The following is a 17240-nucleotide window of genomic DNA, read 5'->3' on the forward strand; positions in this document are numbered from 1 at the left end:
CACGACATCCTGTTGCAGCATGCAAGGTGCATTTTCATCACTGTTACCTAAGCACATTTGTTTGCTGCAGTAGCACTAGCAGAAACATCTGAAACCTTAGGTCCCCCTTGCCTCACAGGTAAGGTCTCTCTCACATCTTCACTTAATATGTGTCATTTACTCTCCAGGTGTACATAAGAATTGATAACTCCAATTGCACAAGTCCACACACAGCATCTGGAAACATCCTTCTGTGTAGAAGGTGGATACATTCCCCGTCTGTTGAGGCAGCATAACCTTGGACTCTTTCCACGGCTGTCATCTACAAGATTTGTTACAAATTACTCTGGGTACAGTGTAAAATCAAGGCAGTCAATATTATAACTTCTGGGGAAACTACTGTGTCCTATTAGGAAAACTATAAATCTTGACTTCCTCTCTTATTATTTCCACTATGCTTTCCTAAATGAGTGGCCATCACCACATAGTCATATATTTATAAGGAACAAGGGCTGGAACAGTACAAATCATGGTACAGAGAATCAACTTCTCGTGCTTAAGAATTATGCGAGAGGGGCACTGGTGTCTCAGTCAGTTGAGTGTCTGACTTCTGCTCAGGTCATGATCTCACGGTTCGTGAGTTTGAGCCCTTCATGGGGATCTGTGCTGACAGCTCAGCCTGGAGCCTGCTTCAGATTCTGTGCCTCCCTCTCTCTCTGCCCCTTCCCTGCTCACGTTGTCTCTTTCTCTCAAAAATAAATAAATACTAAAAAAAGAAAAGAATTATGTGAGAGAATAAAAATAGGAATAAAAATAGGGGGAAAATGTGATAATCTGAAATAATTACCCATAATAATTTGGCTCCCATTTCTTGAGTACTAAGTGCCAAGCATTATGGTTAGTGTTTTTTTATATACTATCTCATTTAAATTTGTGATTCCAAAGAACAAAGATGACCTCACTAACAGAAGAAAGATGGGCTGGAAAATACAGGTTTAATCTATAAGCAAGATCTATCTATATAAGATGGTCTTTGGAAGGCAGAACATATTGAGAAGGAGAGCAGAAAGGATCTTCAGTAACAGCGGTTCCTTTCTGGGGAAAAGGATGTACAAGTCAAGCCTAGGGTGAAACAGTCCTAGAAGGGATAACCTGTGGCCTGTGGGGGTGGTGCTCTGTACAAAAACAAACCTGCCCCATCCTTCCTAGCGTTAGAGACCTGTTCCAGTGCTGGAACCTTCCAAGAAGCACTCAAGTTTCTAGGGGAGTTCCTGGTAGGCTTCAGCTGAAGGGACTCTATCTACTGGTCTATAAAACATTAGTCTGGAAAAATGATTCAAAGCCAGCAACAGGAAAGGGCAAGTATTTTCTCAAGGTCACATCCAGATCAAAATACTAGAGATGTATTATTCTGAGACACCTGGAGGGCAAACCACAATGGATGCCTTACAATAAACCCTTGAATGAACCCACGTCCCATTACCCTGCCTAACTCCTTTGTCATCCTTCCCCCAATCCGAATGCTTTTTGGGGAGACGCCCACTCGGTGAAATTGTGGATAAACAGATCTCTAGGCCCACTCAGTGAGCGGTTCTCAACCCCACTTCTGAAGACCGCTGCCTCTAACTCCCCCTTCGCTTTTCTTATCTGACCTCGCCTCATTCCTAGCCACTCAACCAAAGAGAGCGGCAGAGAGACTTGGAAGGAGAACCACAAGGAAAAGGAGACCAAAGGCGTTTTCTTCTAGATGTTTTCAGAAAGGTGTTCACGTCATTTCCAGATTCCATGAAGAGATAATCTCCAAGGTATCACTCAAATTAAGGAGACGGGACTTTTTCCCTCCCCCGCCCTTCTCCACGCACCAGTGGAAGACGAGGGAGGAGACGGCTGAGAGAAGACGAGGAAGGGGGAAAAGTAAGAGAAGCAAGATGAGAAAGGGGTGTTGAAGGAAGAGATGAGGGCGAGCAGAGAGGAGTGTTAGGGGTGGTGGCGAGCCCCCGGTGACCGCCCGCTCGCCCGCCCGCCCGCGCTCGGGACCCAGCCGGGCGCGGCGCCCAAGTCCCGCAGCGCGCAGCGGGCCCGCGGCCCCGCGAGTAGCCCGGACGCGCGGCTCTCCGGCCGGCAGCTGCCGGCGCCCCGCGCGCTAGCGCCCGCCCGCTCCCGGCCCTGGAGCGCCGCCTTCCCCGCTCCGGACTCCTGCGGGGCAGCGCTCCCGGTGAGTGTGCGGCTCGCGCCCGGGCCTGGCCCGCGGGTGGGGAAGCGGAGCCGGGGAGCGCGGGGCAGCGGCCGCCCGCGGCGGGAGGGCCCGGCAGCCCCGCGCGGCCGGAGCAGGATTCCGGCACTTGTTCGGGGCGAACGAGCCGCGCTGGAATTCAAGAATTGCCCTTCCGCACTCTGCCCGCCGCCTCTGCTCCCCCGGGGCAAAGTTGCCGGGAGCAGGAGGGGTCCTGGGCGGAGCAGGTGCTCCGGGCTGGGAGGGAGGGGCCCCACCCGGGCCCAAGGGCTAGGGGTCCGACACCCCACTTAGGAGGGTGCAGGCTTCCGGCGCTCCTACCTGGAGGGGCGGCTGGGGTGGAGAGAGACCGGGCACCGGCCAGAATCCAGCACTGGAGGGTCGGGAGAGTCTTCGAATTCATCCCCCGGCGGGATGCTTCTGGGGAAAACGGTTAGAGAAATGTGAGGAGCCGGGAGGAGGAGTAGATCGGGGGAAGGTTGCAGTTTTCTAACTTGATTTCCCGCGGGTACGAAGCACTGAGGTAAAGGGCAGGAGAGAGCTTCCACCTCGCGGCCACGAGGGGCCTGGGAGGCTGCTGGTCCTGCCCGACTAAGGAAGCCTGCCTTCCCGTTCAGGGGGGCGGTTGAGTGAGGGTGGCTATTCAGGGTTCCGGCCCCCAAAGGGGCTACGAGAGCCGCATCTGTGGGCCCAGAAAGTTAAGGAATGAAATGGAGGAGATGAGGAGAGAATACATACGGAGAGGAGTATTTTGGGTGCTTCAGATGCTGGATTGAGGTTTGGGGTTATTTCCACTTGCGCGAAAGAGGCGACCTTTGATAGCGGTCCGGGGAACTAAGGGTGCACTTCCGCGCACTTGGGAAGAAACCTTGAGAAGACTTCGTTTTCTGCATATAAAGTATTTCTCAGGCACCTTGTCGATTGTCACATCGTTAAGCCGATTTGTTCAGTGAGCATGTAAGATGACATAAGCAGGGGAAGTCACCAGCCACTCAAAATCACTTTTTCTGGACTATCTATGTCATCATTGCAGTTTGACTAAATTTTAGTGGGCGCGCTATACCCCAAACCGGGAAAGTGAAACAGATTCAAGACGGGTTTCACTCTGGTTTCATTTATATACAAATCTTTGAAATTTGATTTGGTGAACCCAAGTCTAAATCCTTAAGTTTGAGGTGCCCCTTTTGTCCACGTATTTGCTGAACAAGGAGGTCTGGACTCTGAGCTGGTTTTCACTGTGAACTGGGAGTGTCAACGAGCCAGCTGCAAGCCCGAGGAAGCCTCTCCATCCCTCTGGTCTTACAATTGCTGTTCCTCCTTCTCTTTCCCTTTCTCCCTCTCCAAACTCATAAGCAGGTTTGAGCATCATCACTGTGTATCTCCTCCAAGGAAAGTGGAGTTCTTGCTCCTCTCCATCCCATTCACACCTGTGTGTCAACGTTGGTCCTGATAATGAGAGTAGTTATTCACTGTTTCCAATCAGAAGTGGTTTTCTATGCTTTACGTGGCTTGTTTGTTAAACCCAGCTGTTTCTAGAACAAATGTTATTCTTGCCTGGTATCAGCTTAGGAGTTGCCAGATTTTGTCCAAGAAATTTTAATGTATTTCCCCACACCTTCTTTGGTCGGTATGAATCATTTGTCAAGCCTCGTCCACGGAGACTTACTACAGAACTAATGAACTTAGTTATATCAAAGGGTCGTTCCCTTTCAACAGTATGTAAAGAGCTCTGATGGAATGAAGATTGAAAGAAGAGTGCAATTTTTGACACTTTAACTCAGTAGGCAAGTTTTATAGATGCCTGGGATTGAGCAATAACACATTTGTAAAGGCAGCTTTTTCAGTTTTAAATTCTTAACTGGAAATGAGAGGAGTAATAGTTTGCATTTTCTTATCTAGTAAGTGTGGTCCCTTTTGAATGTGATTAACTATTACTGAAATCACTTCAAGGATTTTTAAAGGGCACTTTCTAGTGTATTAGTAATAAAGGGCTAGTGTAAAACAACATGGATATGGTTATATTTGAAAGGCTATGGCAGGATTCTCTTTTTTTCAATAAGAATTTAAGGAGTGGAAAGGACACTGATTGAGGCAGAGTAAACAAGATGTAGCTTGTTGCTTCCTGATTGCTATTAACTGAAAGCACGAATAATCCTTAGGTGATGGGGTGCCAAGACCTGTAGGGAAGCATCTGTAGTGATCTGATATAGAACCACAGCTCCTGTGCCCCACAGTGAGAAGCCTTCCTTTTCCATTCCCTCAACCCTAAATTAGACAGGAAAGAAATGCTCATTTCTGCTCTAAAAGTGACGAACTCTTGAAATGCAGTAAGGAAACTCAGAATTGGCATCTGCAACAGAAATTATTACTTCCACTTGAAAAGGTGCAAAGAGAAATGTCAGAGCCTACGACCGAACATAAATAAGCAAAAATTATATCAGTGAGTACATGTAAGTATTAAAGAGAGAAGACTATATCGATCTAATAATTTCTCAGTGGTGTTTTCTTCTCTCAGAAGTAGTTGGTGGCCTTTTTACCCATAGTATGCACTTTCTGTTTTCTTCTATGTACAATAGGAAGCCATTAAAGCATTTCTATTGGGCAGCAGTTTTACCAGGATCCTCTTGATACCGGATCCTCTCGATATTGTGTTGAGATAATTTGTATAAAGACAAGAGGGACAGTAGGGAGGCTGTTAGGGAGCTAGTTCAAAGCCTAAACTTTGATCAGAGTGATAGCTGTGAATATACCATATCCTGGATGTATTGGAAGTAAAGGTGAGAAGACTCCATGATGTATTAGACATGGTTACTGACAGAGGAAAGGAATCAAGGTTCACGCCTAGATACATGATCAGAGCAGCTGAAAGAGTGCAGTTGTCACCCACTGATATGAGAGGAGTCAGGAGAAGCAGTTAACCTTTGAGCAGCCTATTTGATCTTCAGATGTGGGCATCTCAAGAGTAGTTGGGAGAAAGCTCAGGGAAAAAGTCAGAGTTGGAGATAAAAATGTGTAAGTCACTACTATATAAATGACATTTAGAACAATGGGACTTTATGAAATGATTTAAGGGGAGAATGTATTTAAAGCATCAGACTGAGAAAAGAGCTCTAAAACAGCCCAAAATATGGACACTGAAAAGAGTAGGAACCAGAAAAGGAAACTGAGAAGGAGCGGTAAGTGAAACAGGGAAATCCAGAAGGGTGTAATATCATGGAAGCCAGAAGAAGAAAAGTATTTTAAGAAGGAAGAAGTGAGGATCAGCTGTCCCCAATGCTGCAGAAGAGTTAAATTGTATGAAGACAGAGAATTACCTTGAAATTTTATTTGGCCTTGAAAAGAGCTATTTCAGCTGAAACGGTGGTGATAAAAGATTGACCGATATGGATTGAACAAAGACTAGTGACCTTGTGATTTCAGTCCTGGGAATTTATCTTACAGATATATTGGCACTTAGGAAAAATAATATATATGTTCCAAGTTACTCCCTGCAACTTTTTATATGGATAAACAATTGAAAGCAATAAATACTTGTAAATAACAAACAAAATTAACTATGTACATCCATTCAATGGAATACTATCCAGTTGTTAAAATTATTAAGGCACCTTTCTATGTACTAAGATGAAAAGATTTTCAAAGTATATTAAAGAGAAAAAGTTGCAATTCAGTATGCATGGTATGTTATCATTTATAGAACAAAGGAGAATTAACCTATGTATGAAAGTATATATTTAAAAACTGGATAATAGTGGTTGCCTACAGGGAGAAAAACTGGGTGTTGGGGTTCAATAATGGGAGGAGGATAAAGTCCTGTATATACTTGCTTAGTCTTGTATATACATTAATATCTTTGAGTTATAGTTATTGAAAATACTAAATAAAAGTTTATATGCAAATCACAAAAAAAAATGTAGTTTAAAATAATAATGAGGAAAAAAGAATGGAAGATGAGGAAGCAAAAACTCTGTATAAAATAGCTTTTTCAGGAAAAAGATGAAAAGTGGCTAGAGCAGGCCATGGGGATTTGTTTTTAAAATGGGAGCTGTAATGTTGGAATTAGGCCAATGGGAATGAACCAGGCAGAAGCAAGAGTTGATTTAAAAAATAGAGAGGGAGTGAGAAGAACTGTGGGAGCAAAGTCATTTAATAATTGCTAGGGGATAGAATTCCAGAACTGAATGAGTGAGAGAACTAGCAACACTAGGAATAGGGACAGTGCATTTTCCCACAAAGCCCCAGACTTGTATCAGTCCTTTGGTCAGCCTCCTATATTCCTAAAGCGAAGTGCTGCCTGGGACATTTGTAGAAACTCTTCTAATTGACGCCACTGTAAAGTCAGTTCTTATGTCATTTGTTCACTTAACCTCTCATCAAATCTTTTCTTACCATCGTTTGGCATTCTCTGCAGTTCTCCAAAGCAGCCTGAGCACAGCTGGCCACCCTTCTCAAAACTAATCCTGTCTCTTTGCTCTCAGGATGATTCCTCTTTAATGGGAATTCAGACACTCCCAGGAATGAAGCTCTCTCCACTCTTCTGACTCCTGTGTGTTTAGTTGCTCAGCTACTCTCCTTTCCTCCTATCCTATAGTCAAGCTGACTTCCTCTCTGCTCTGGATCCTACCACTGCCCCATTCCAATCTGCACCTTGCTTCATAAGCCATTCTTTTTATCACCTGCAACATTAACTTCTTCTTTATTTAATGACTCCATTGTTTAAGTTGATTAAGATTATATCACTCTCATCCTTAAAACAAGCAAACAGAAAAGCCTGTCATGATCCTGAACAATCCCTGTATCTAGTCCTGTTCACTCCTTTCCTCAGTCAGCTTCTAAAAAAACTAATTTTTATTTCTTGCCACCATCTCTTCCCCTCCCATTAACTCCTTTCCCACCATAGCCTGGCTTCCACCCCTACCATACCATGAAACTCCTGTGGCAACTGTCATCGTATTTTTTATTTTTATTTATTTAAAAAAATTTTTTTACGTTTATTCACTCATTTTGAGAGAGAGAGGGAGAAAGCATGATCGGATGAGGGACAGAGAGAGAGAGGAGAGAGCGAGAATCCCAAGCAGGCTCCACACCCACCAGCGTGGAGCCCACTGCAGTGGCTCCATGAACCAAAAGATCATGACCCAAGACAAAGTTGGACACTCAACTGACTGAGCCATCCAGGCATCCCATGTCATCATATTTTTAAACCAGAAGCTACGAATCACTGAAACCTTAGCTTGCTAAACTGTGTAGGAACATTTGGCAAAGTTAACTATTAACCATTCATAGCTTTACTTCCATTAGACTCAAAGATAACTTCCTTGCTCTTAAACAAAGTTAGTGGCAGCACTTTCTTGGTCCAGTTTCTGTCTTTGAATTTTACTTCTCCATTCATTTGGTGATCCTCTTCCACTATCTATCCTTAGCTTTCTTCTCCATTCACTGCCATTTTTCTAATTCTTCTTTGGTGAAAGATCCCTTTAAGAAACTAGAAACACAAAGGAACAAACAACGATGGTATTTCCTCCCTAAGAAAATAATGCACGTAAGTACAAATAATTGCAGATCATTTTTTGTCAACTGACAGACTCACCAAAGTTCATGTATGGGAATTAGGAATCCTTGCTACACCTTATAAAATAATATCATTAGCTACTGTGGTTTCAGTTACCCAAATGGGTCCTACTTATTTCAAATGTGACAAGTCTCAATTCTAACATTGCCCATTAATAGTTCTCTGCGTCTGTACCCAGGTCTAACACATACTACCTTCATGAGTTTGTCCATAAAATATAAATAAATAAAAATAACTTTCTTATCACTGTTAGTGAAAAAATAAATATTACTGCCACAAATAGTAGGCAATAATAAAAAAAGTAATACAACAACAACAAGAATAGTGATCTTATTAAATTTTAATCAGGTAAAATTATTGCCAACGAAAAGTCTTGAGCCTGAGGCCAACTTGCTCTCGGCTTATTAAAAGGGAGATAACAAAAGTTAAAAACAGATCTTCAACAAACTGTAACACTCTCAAAGGGAAAGAAAATTGAAAAGGGAATAAATTCCTCACTTTGTTATTCAGTTTTATTTAATGCCATGACGTAGTACAAGTCAAGTCATGTCATGTAGCACCAATGGAACTTGGTCTTGGGAAAATTTCCCTGTCTGCTGCATATCCAGCTCAAAACTCCTCATTAAGCTACAAACCCTAGAGATCACCAGATGGACAGATAATGACCTCTAGGCCCAGTCAACAGGCTCACAGTTAAACTCATCTTCTTTCTCCCCTAAATGTATAAGTCTCTTATATTCCATATCCCATCAGAGAAACTCCCAATTCCTTTTTTAAAAATTTTCTCCATACCCAGCCAAATCCAGTCAGTCTGATGGGTCTTTTGAATCTACTTTCCTGATCATCTATTACCTTACTTCAACTCAGTATGCCTGGCCTGGACCCTTTTAAGTATCTTTAACTTCATCTCCCTGGACCAAGCCTTGCCCCCATGAGTCATTTGCCCCATGCTGCTACCAAATTAATTTTAGAGATTAGTTCTGTCCCATGCTTAAAATCCTTTGGTGGCTTCCCATTTCCTTCTGGGAACAAGCCAAACTATTTAGCTTACTCTTGTGGCCCTCCTTTCTCTGGATTTCTGCTCCAGCTTCCTTCCTATCACCCCATCTTGCCCGTCTGCCAGCTATGCTTCAGCAATAGGGAACTCCTCACTGACACGTGAGGTTTTCCTCTCTGTTCTTCACTCAGGTCTGAATATCCTTCCTTCTACCTGGGAAATTCTTAGTCATTTGCCAAAATTCAGATATTTGTTTTCCTTTCTAGACACTTCCTATAACTAGAAAACAACTCCCTTCTGCTAGCTTCCATGCTATACTCACTGGCTATATGTATTTTTTATTTATTTACTGATGTCTTCTCTCCAGTTACACCAGGGTGTCCTTGGATGCCACAATTGAGTCCTATTCATCTCTATTTCCCCTGACTGAGTGAACCATAGTATTCGGCACAAAGAGCATCAAAGACAAACTTCTCTGACTCTCCTGTTGCCTGTGATGAAAATGCCTGTAATCCAGCCACAACCCTGAACACTTCACAAAAACCCTTAGATGGGAGAGTGATTTTCTAAAAATCATTGCAAAAATGTCTCTTTCTCTATTCAGTGGTGCCTCTGTCTATGGCATTTCACTGTTTCAAACTATTTCACAAAATTAAAAGACCAAGAAACTCAGAGAAGCTTCCTAACATAATCTGCTGTATCCACCATATCTGAGCCAGATGGCTGTTTTTCTTATATAATAAAACCTCAAGGGAAGAATATTATATAACTTCACTCAATAACCCACTTTAGTGTTCAACTACCTTTACTTTTTTATACAATGTAAATGGACATTGCCGTGGTTGTTTTATTTGTTTATTAAGTGGACAATACATGGTTACATTTTCCTTATATCAATTTTTCATCTATTTCAAAACAATGTCAACTAATATTGAAGAAAACTATCTCAATTAAATCAAGATTTATTGATACTCACTAATGTTTTACAAATGTCTGCCTGTCAGCTATTCAAGATGTAGAGATCTTTGGCTCCAGTTCAACCTGAATCTTTCCTCTCTTTTTGCATTATTACCCAGTCTTGTAATTAATATATATCAATGTATTCACACACTCATGGTGAAAACTAATAGAATAAAATCTTTGAGATAGAGGTTTTAGATAAGTAGAAACCTGTGAATACACTAAGACAGTCAAGGTTATGTGCAAATACCTAGCTATCAAAAGCCCTAATTTTGTAATTATTTTTTTAATCTTACAATACTTTTTGAGGCATCTGTCATATTTTAAAAAGTTTATAAAGTATGATTTTGTTTTCTGAATGCCGTAGCAAGCAAAATTCCTGATTACTGCCTTGATAGCTAAGATAATTTCAGAAAAACACTGATTTGGCTCATGCTTACAGGCAAGGGATGGTTTAGTTATGTGGTACAAGTAATAATGAATAGGTGGGTTGCATATTTTCATAACTTCTTAATGTGTGAAATAATGAGTTCCAGATTTGGCAAGTGGTCATTTCAGCATTCTCTCTGCGAGTTAGCCAGTGTAGCCACTGCAACACAACACGAATAATTCAAGGCATCTTTTAGCTGTTCTTTGGCTTCTGGGCAGCTATGCTTGACAAGGCAAGGACCCGTCAATCTTTATCATTCTAGTTGAAATAAAAGCAATGGATCTCTTTACTCTTACCTTGCATAACTAAAGTCTAGACTGTGTAATTTTCACCCTTTCTATTTTGAGAAAAATAGCTTGAATTTCAAATGCTCCAAGAACCATTTTCTCTCAAATTCATCTGTGGATCTCCCTTTCCCCCTTTCGTTATTAAACTCAATTAGCCACCATTAGTCCTAAAACACAGAAGAGAGAAGCTCGTATTCTTCCCTTCATAAAGCATAATCCTGGAAGGGGCTTTCAGATGAAAGAGTTTAAGTTCTGACAGACTTCATTTTTGTCCTAAAGAAGGTTAGCAAGATTTAGCTAAAATCTATGCAAGTTTCCTTTCTATGCTTTTTCCTTTCAGTATACTCTGTCACTAAAAGTACTTGCAACCTTTCATTAAATATCCTTGCTACCTCAGGACCTAAGTGGAGAAAATCTGTCAAGATTGTTGCACTTTTTAAAAAGTATATAAGTGTTTCACACCATTGCAAAGTTATAGACAGACAATAGTTCTGCACTGGCTAAAAAAGTTTACCTTAAAACCAGTATCACACATTGGAACATTAGATTTTTTGGAAGAACATCTAATTTAATGTCAGATACAAATATGTAGAATTCATAGTGAAACAGTAGGGAAGTGTTTTCTGGATGAATAAATGTATGATTATCTATAGCATACAAAAGTGGTATTGAACCTCACAAAATGTAAATAAGAGGTAGAAGGAATGTTCCTGCCCTGGACACAAATTCATTGAGTAGAAGAAAAATTGACAAAGCTAGAACTACACATACTTCCATGAATACAAACAGAATGGCTTGAGAATTAACTGATAATTTTTATAGTTGCTTTCCAACGTATCGTTACATTTTATCTTCACATCCAGACAGAAATGATTATCCCCATTTTATGGAAGAGGGAAGTGATACCCAGAGATTTAAATTGTTTGTCTTAAATGATGAGGGGCGGGGGCACAAATCCACATTTCAACTTGGTCCAATCATCTTCCAACTATAGAATATGTTGTCCTTTGACCCTAAAGTATCTGAGAAAAAAACTGCTTCTTCTCTGGATTCCTTTTTAAGGTAGATTTTTTTTTTATCATTTTCATTGTTAGGTTTAAATAAAAAATGAATTGCAAAAGTTACGCTTAAAACTGAAAAGTATTTTTTCTATTACTTTACAGATGCTTTCAATATATAAAATGTGATTTTATTCTAATAACATTTTCCTGATTATTGAAAACATGAATATATAAAATCACTTAAAGAAAATAATAAAAGTCTCCACAATTCTATCACAACCTTCTCACAAGAATTGAGTATCATATCTTAGTTTTTAACAAACTTTTGCTGAATTGATAGCCAAAATTATACATCTCAACTCTTCTTGATATTGGTGTATTTTTCCTTTGATTACTTATAAGGTTGAATATAATTCCTTTTATTTTTATGGTCATTTGAGTTTCTCCTTTTTGAATTATCAATGCTTTTTTTTTGCTGTAACTATGGACATGTTTATGTTTTTTCAAAGCTCTGTCATATGCTGTAAATTTCCCCCTTTGTTGACACTTTTGAACTTGTTCCATGATTGGTGGCACTTAAGTTTAAATTTTATGTGGTTTAACATTTCAGGTTTTTAGTTTGGTTTGGTTTTAGTTTCATGAAACCAAAAGTAAATTTACAACTTTCCATCTGAAGATCAGTTGGATATTTGTTCATATTTTCCAATAGTTATGATGTTATTTTCTATTTAGCTCTTTGATCCAGCTTTAATTCATTTTTATATATCATTTATGACCTTTTATCCCTAAATATTTACCCTATTGTCTTAATACCATGTTTTGAAAGGTCATTCTATCTTCACTTGTAATAAATACTAAATTTATTGTCTACTAGGTGCTCCTGTTTGCAGTGATAAGTTCTGTTTAGTGGCTGTCTCTCAGTTGTTGCAACAGTGGCACTACTTTTAGATATTGTGAATTGGGCATTATTTTAGCAACTGTATGCAAGGGTTTTCTATCATTCTCCAAAATGTTGTGTATTCTTTCCTGTGTGTTACCCCTTAGTGAGCATGGGTAATTTTCTGAGATATCAAAAATTTGAGTTTCTTATTGGAATAAGCATTTTTTATTTGTTTTCATTTTTTTAAATGTTTATTTATTATTGAGAGAGAGAAAACGTGAGCAGGGGAGGGGCAGAGAGGGAGACAGAGAATCCAAAGCAGGTTCTGTGCTGTCAGCACAAAGTTCAACATGGGGCTCAAACCCATGAACTGTGAGATCATGACCTGAACAGAAGTCACTCAACCAATTGAGCCACCCAGGTGCACCTTCAATAAGCATTCTTTTTAAGTTTATTTATTTATTTTGAGAGAGAGAGTCAGTGCATGCATGCAAGCTGGAGAGGGGCCGAGAGAGAGGGAAAGAGAGAATCCCAGGCAAGCTCTGCACTTTCAGAAACCGTGAGATCATAACCCAAACTGAAGTCAAGAGTCAGACGCTTAACTGACTGAGCCACCCAGGCGCCCCTGGAATAAGCATTTTGAGTACATGTAATGTGAAAGGACTAACTGAATTTCCCTTGTAGGAATATGATATCTCTCGACTTATTTAGGACTTATTTCTTATTGTGAATTAAGTTTTATAATTGACTTTTTATGGGTTCTACACATTTCTTTTTTGGGGTTTTCCTAGGTGTTTTATGTTATGGAATATTAATATGACTTATAAGTATTTCTTATTACATCTTCTTGTGCTTATGGCTAGTTCACAGAAAAGTCACTTATTTTTATTCATTTATCCTTATTCTATTTAATGTGACAAATTCTTGTTAATATAAGTGAATTTTTATTCTCTTACTATTTAAAATAGACAATAATATATTCTGAATCCAAAAATTTTGTCTGCTTATTTTTTAAGCAAAAACAATATATAATTATGTTTATAAAGCTATTCTATTAGAATTACTGTATATTATTCTCAAAAGTATAGACCAAATAGTGTACTGTTGAAGTCTAATGTTATTCTTTAATTTAGAAGTTATTTTGAAGAAAGTGACAAAGTTTTAAATTTTTGTATTTAAATATTTTCAGTGATGCTTATTTTTATTATTATATTGTGACCAGAAAATGTGGACAGCATGATTACTATTTGAGCTGCTTTTAGAAGGTTTTCTTTTTGTTTTATATGTGTTGAATTGTGTGAAATATCACTGCACACTTGAAAGACAGTGAATTATGGGCTGTGTATGAGACTAAGAAGCAGTGTATTCATCACTTTTATATTCTTGTTATTTTATGCATATATTTTATTTTTTTAACTTTATTTTTTATTTTTTAAAATTTACATTCAAATTAGTTAGCATATAGTGCAACAATGATTTCGGGAGTAGATTCCTTAGTGCCCATTACCCATTTAGCCCATCCCCCCTCCCACAACCCCTCCAGCAACCCTCAGTTTGTTCTCTATATTTATAAGTCTCTTCTGTTTTGTCCCTCTCCCAGTTTTTATATTATTTTTGTTTCCCTTCCCTTATGTTCATCTGTTTTGTATCTTAAAGTCCTCATATGAGTGAAGTCATAGGATTTTTGTCTTTCTCTGACTGACTAATTTCACTTAGCATAATACCCTCCAGTTCCATCCACGTGGTTGCAAATGGCAAGATTTCATTCTTTTTGGTTGCTGCATAATACTCCATTGTATATATATATATACATATATACATATATATACATATACATGTGTATACATATATACGTATATATGTATATACATATACATATACATGTGCATATATGTATACATATGTGTATATATATGTATACGTATACATATACATATATATACATATGTATATACACATATACATATGTATATACATGTATATGTATATATATATATACACTTATGTATATGTATGTGTGTGTGTGTGTGTATATATATATATATATATATATATATATATATACACATACCACGTATTCTTTATCCATTCATCCATCGATGGACATTTGGGCTCTTTCCATATTTTGGCTATTGTTGATAGTGCTGCTATAAACATGGGAGTGCAAGTGTCCCTTTGAAACAGCACACCTGTATCCCGTGGAAAAATGCCTAGTGGTGCAATTGCTGGGTCTAGGGTAGTTCTATTTTTAGTTTTCTGAGGAAAATCCATACCGTTTTCCAGAGTGGCTGCACCAGCTTGCATTCCTATATTCTTGTTATTTTATATGATTAACTGTTACTTATTTATAGAGATCCATTAAAGTCTCCTTCTACAGTCATTATTTGTCTATTTCCCACTGGATATCCAGCTTATGGGTCTTTTGTATATTGTGGTGATTGATTATTGGGCACTTAAAGATATATGATTGTCTAGTTTTCCTATATGAAATTTATTTAATCTTTTATTTTCATTGAATTCATCTTATCTGATATTATCCTTCTTTTTTATAGGTCTGCCTCAAATTTGTTGGCCTGAATCATTTTATAGTTGAATTTTTCTTACAAACAAAATATTATTAGCTTTCATCTTTACCTAATCTGGATAGTTGATCTGGGTATCTTTCCCTTTTAATAGGTGACCTTACCTTACAATTTTAATTACCTTCTTTATATATCAGATTCCATTATACCTGGACCAAAAAATTTTCCGTGTTTTCTTATTTCTTCTTTTGTCACTATTTTTTGACACTGATGGATAATTTCTTGATTTGTTTATTTTTTGATATTATAGCCAAGTAGTGTTGATGTGTATTCTATTAGAAATTGATATAGATCATTGCTTAAATTTCTTATCACTTCTAAGATTGTGTGGCCTGATAGAAAGTGAAGGGAACAAATGGTTTCAAAAGAAACTTCTTTCATCAAAATGTCATCATCTATTCCATTTGATGTTACTGCCCTTGCCACAATAAACTTCAGTAGTGTCCAATTCCTTGCTTGGCCAAATGACACATTTCTGGATTAGCATGCCTCTCAAGGCTCCAAGGAAACAGCAGGTATGGAAATAATACCCCCCCTTCCTACCCAAACTTTCTTTTGCTGCCATTACTTTACCCACATGTATGGTATGTCAGATAGACCCTGCTAGCACTCTCTTCGCTTCATTCATCCCAGATACACAGGTTTTCTGAAGGAGCTAAAATTTTAATTACTCTTCACTATGCCTTCCATCAGATTGATTCACACTATTTCAAGCAGAAATTCCTGAAATTTATGCCAGGAAGATGTCAGGTATCACTAGTTTTTAACAGTAGCTCAATCATTTTCTTCTTTACTGGTTTATAAGTTATTTTAATATGAATTCAAGTGGAGAAATTCCTCAAGTTGTGGCTTTGACCCGGTTTATGCATCATGTGAAGAAAAATAAATTGTAACTTTGCACAGGTGTTATTAATTTTAAGAAGCATTTGGCCAGATGTGTATACATTGAATTCTTTAGCTGAGATAGAGCTTCTGTCAGCTCTTATAAGCTTAGAATACCAAAACTTTCTTATTTTCCCCCAAATGATCTAACTCTTTTTTAATGTACCAATTGATCATAGACTAGGTACTCATATATAATCCTGATTTCAGATACTTCATTAACTTCTCTCTTCTCATAGTTCAAAATGGCTACTTACTTCATACTTCTTAAATTCTGTTAAGATATTTTCAGTTATATATGAACAGTGGTCATAAAATTAGGACTTATCCAACACTCTGGCTCACTGCTTCTTTAAATGATTATTTTTAAATCTTCCCTTGCAGTTCAGTTATTTTTGGACATTCAATAGAGTTCTGTTGTGAAAAAAGCATTCCTACAGGCAAGTTCGGAAACTACTTGAATTCAATAGTTCTTGGCACAATGACACATTTAAATTGCAATTTGAAAAAGGAGCAAGGTAGGGTTATGAGTAAATAAGGGGAATAAAGGAAATTGATGGATTTTGTTTTGTAATAGTGGGAAGTCTTTGCAGCATAAAGGATATGACAATAATATTTCAAATGTCAACTGATGAAAACTCAGCTCTGAAAGATACGTAATAACAAAGGAAAGAGATTAATATTAAAATTATTTTTAAAAATGCTTTTAAAGATTCTGGATGAAAATGTTTGACTAGTGGTGTTCCAGTAAATGTTTACCAACCAACGTTGGGAGGGAGAGCAAGAGCCCAGATTTGTAAAGTTTGCCGATTTTCCTATTGCAAACAGTGTATCATGATCAATTTTTTTAAATTTTTTTAACGTTTATTTATTTTTGAGACAGAGAGAGACAGAGCATGAGTGGGGGGGGGGGGGGCGGTCAGAGAGAGAGGGAGACACAGAATCTGAAACAGGCTCCAGACTCTGAGCGGTCAGCACAGAGCCTGAGGCAGGGCTTGAACTCATGAACCCAAGATCATGACCTGAGCCAAAGTCGGACGCTTAACCGACTGAGCCACCCAGGCACCCCGTAGGAGCTAAGTCCAGCATACCTCTAGTATAATCTTAATAACATTTTTAAAAATGATTACCAGACTATGTAACATCTAACTGGTAAAAACAAAGGATATTTTATACCTGGTACTTTCATATTTAAAGTAAGGAGGGGCGCCTGGGTGGCGCAGTCGGTTAAGCGTCCGACTTCAGCCAGGTCACGATCTCGCGGTCCGTGAGTTCGAGCCCCGCGTCAGGCTCTGGGCTGATGGCTCAGAGCCTGGAGCCTGTTTCCGATTCTGTGTCTCCCTCTCTCTCTGCCCCTCCCCCGTTCATGCTCTGTCTCTCTCTGTCCCAAAAATAAATAAAAACATTGAAAAAAAATTTTTAAAGTAAGGAACAAGG

General features: G+C 38.9%; 1 protein-coding gene across 1 annotated transcript in view; it reads left to right on the plus strand.

Annotated features, from left to right (window-relative positions):
• Window positions 1-1575: 1575 nt before the first annotated feature.
• Window positions 1576-17240, plus strand: part of HTR1F (5-hydroxytryptamine receptor 1F) — a 152517-nt gene continuing 136852 nt past the window's right edge. The window contains exon 1 of the mRNA XM_045036770.1: window positions 1576-2194. The gene's annotated coding sequence lies outside the window, so the exon portion shown is untranslated. The remainder of the gene's footprint in view (window positions 2195-17240) is intronic.

Source organism: Felis catus, chromosome C2, assembly GCF_018350175.1.
Source record: "Felis catus isolate Fca126 chromosome C2, F.catus_Fca126_mat1.0, whole genome shotgun sequence".
Lineage (NCBI taxonomy): Eukaryota > Metazoa > Chordata > Mammalia > Carnivora > Felidae > Felis > Felis catus.